This window comes from Eublepharis macularius, chromosome 2 (genome assembly GCF_028583425.1).
Source record: "Eublepharis macularius isolate TG4126 chromosome 2, MPM_Emac_v1.0, whole genome shotgun sequence".
Lineage (NCBI taxonomy): Eukaryota > Metazoa > Chordata > Lepidosauria > Squamata > Eublepharidae > Eublepharis > Eublepharis macularius.
Window position 1 is genome coordinate 217565894 of NC_072791.1, and position 3331 is coordinate 217569224.

Here is a 3331-nt window from a genome sequence, read left to right on the forward strand (position 1 = left end):
TGGGCAAACTCTCAGCAGTTTTCCTCATTGCCCACTGATCGCTGGAAACCAACAAAAGGTTCCAAGCCACCTGGCAATCGTCTGCCACTGTCAGGCTATGGATGACAGGATATGGTAGACAGACCCCTCTACCATTGCAGCAAGACGCAGGTTCTTGGTCAAATGGTTTTGATTCAGAAATCAGATCATTTCCATATATATGTCCATAGAACGACTCAGAAGCAAGGTAAGCATCTAAGCAGCAAGAGTAGAAGTTGACAGGAATGACATCATGTGAGAGAGACTTCTCTTTGAACATTCAAGTCTGCTCCTTTCCCCCCTCCCAATCATAAACAAGGTTTTGGCGCTTTTCTTGTGTGAGAACGTTTCACATATTTGCAATATCAAGTTGAGTCACTAGAAAACAAGACAGCAAAGTCTGGGAGTGAGTGGCATACAAGGTCAGAAACACTGGAAGCTGTTGCAGTTAGTTAGATAAACACCTGTGAAAGCCTGTGAAAGAAATAGTTATGGCATTGGTAAAATGACATCAAGTTACAGCAGGATACATTGGTTCAGAACAAAAGGATCATTAAAATTGGCACGGATGGGGCTCAGACATGACAGCCATCAGTAGGCAACCCGGGAAAGCATGCAGCACGAAGTGCAATGAAGTCACTTCCAGAAATGACATCATTGCATCAGGCCAGAGTGCTCATAAGTGGTGTGTACAGGGGGGGGGGGCTTCTGCCAGAAGGGTAAGAGTACCTGGCAACCCGACTCACTATGGCAGAAGACCTCCCCAGGCAACAGGAGAAACATAAGGGAAAAAAATTGCCATCAGGCCAAAAGCCTGATGTTACTTCCTGGGAAAACCCAGAAGTGACATCAAACCTCTCCAGGAAACTCTGGGAACTCTAGTTTTACCATAAAGTTTCTGGCTATTCCTAGAGAAGTGACATTAACTCCAGTTTTCTGCAGAAGTGACATCATGACATCACTGAGTGCTCTCCCCCATGTCCCCCAATTTAGACCCATTTTAGTTAGAGCAGATGAATGTGTGCAAGGTTTCTGCATCTTTGTGCTCAACCAGGTAAGTAGCACAAATAAATGCAGACCCATGGTCAGATCCCACAGGCAGCACAATATGTGGTCGGCCATGGTTGTGAAATAGGTGGTGGTGCTAAACAATTGCTCAGGAAAGTGGGGAAGGGGGAAGGCCTGTGTTCCATTTCAGATATCGAACAAGAAGGTTTGCCAATGGTGCCCTGGCAAGGAATATAAAGTTTCAAGAAAATAGCCAAAGAGCTTGACTTTCAACCAGATAAACATGAAGTATCAAAATACAGGCAACTCCTGCATCTTATCAAAGAAACAGATGCCATTTCCAATATTAATGATCTCAGCGTTGACCGAAAGCACCGAGGTCCCTGTCCGTCTTTATTGTCTCATCGAAAATGGTTGATCTGTTGCCAGATGATTTGTTTCCATCACTGGCATCATACCGAGAAGGTTCTTATTTGAAGTTGATGGCTGGTGGGGGCGGGGGGAGATTGTACATCACCATGTAGTGATTCTTTTTTGATTTGCAGCATACATGTGAGCATATGGCTCTGTGTCTGATTTTTTGTTTGTTTGTTTAGTTTCTCTTTTCTTTCTATTTTGGTTGACTGTCACAAATGTTTTAATTATCTCGTGCATTGCTGTTTCAGTTACGCATTGTCTCTGTTCCTTTTTGACTTGGGGGCAGCTGTCGAGCTCTCCAGATTTAGGACCCAAATCTGCTCATCGTTATGTGCGAGCACATTGCGGCATCTCTGGTATGGGGGGGAAACATCTTCACCTTGAATGTAACATGTCTCATCCCATACGCAGCATGCACTTTGTGGCAAAATGGACAAGGATAAATTCATCTGAGGGCCAAGCTACAAGTGACGAATGACACTTGAACAGCAAGTGGATTGAGTGGGCAAGTGAACAGAGAGAAATACACTTGCTGTTCAAGTGTCATTTGTCACTTGTAGCTTGGCCCTGAGAGTCAGTGTAGTGTAGTGGTTGGTTTGTCGAACTAGGATCTTGGAATCCCAAGTTCGAATCCCCACTCTATCATGGAACCTTGCTGGGTGTCGTGGGCTGGTCCAGTAGCAAGGTCAGAGTCAATTCCAGAGTCCAGATAGCAAGGTCAAGCAGTCCAAAGATCAGTTAACAGCAAGTCCCAAGGGCTAGGCAAAGGCAGAGTCAAGGCACAGTCCAAAGGTCACAATAGTAAGGCAAGGGCAAGGCCAGGTTCAGTGGCGTGGTTGCAGCGGGAACAGGATTCCAACGTGTTGCCTCCACACCTCCTGGTCTTCTGTGGCTGGGTTTTATAGACAGGCTGGGCTGGCAGCCAGCTGCTTGGGAGCTATCCTGTGTTTACTTCCTCATCACTCTCCACAAGCAGCTGGCATCTGGCCAGGAGGCATGCACTTTGCCGCCTCTCCTGCAGCTCCACTCGTTGCTTTTGTCTACAGTGCTCACTGCTGGCTGGGCTTCACCAGCGGTGTTGGGGCTGAAGGGTGTTGAGGCTTCTGGCTCAGCTGCTGACCATGGGCTCTGATCTGCCAGCAGCTGTTCCTCCTGATTGCCAGCTTCTGCTGTATCGGAGCTGACTTGGCTGGTCACACAAGGCTCCTCTCCTCCCAAGGAGTCCTCACCTTCACCGAGCCCCATGACACCGGGCAACCTTAGCTTTGTTACTCTTTCTCGGCCTAGCAGACCTCACAGGATTGTTGTAAGGATTAAAGGGAGCAAGAGCGATGTAAGCTGCTTGAGGTCTCCAGTGGGGAGAATGGCGAGGTATAAATGGAATAAAGAAACAAATCACCGTCTTTATTTCTAATTTCTGAGTTCATTTTCACAAATGCTGGGCTGTTTCCATGCTACTCACGTTCAATCGGAACGCCGTGGAATGCTGCAAAAAAACTGCAGAAGATAGTGTTTTCTCATGCGAGTTTTGCACGATGTCGCACAAAACTCGCACGAGAAAACACTATCTTCCGCGTTTGTTTTGCAACGTTCCGTGGCGTTCCGATAGAAGGTCAGTAGTGTGGAAACGGCCCTGGTTTTAGCAGCAACTATTATTGCATTACACTAACAATGAAATCCTAAGAAGAGTTACTCCAGTCTAAGCAGCAGGATTGGCAGTGACCTCTGCGCAAAGTGTTTATTCAAGCTGTGCCCTCCGGTAGGCTTTAGAATCATTTATTAAAACATTTTCCTCCCACCTTTCCACCAAGGAACTCAGAGCCGTGTACACGTTTCTACCCTCTTCCACTTCATTCTCTCAACAGCGCTGTGAGGTAAGTGAGGTTGA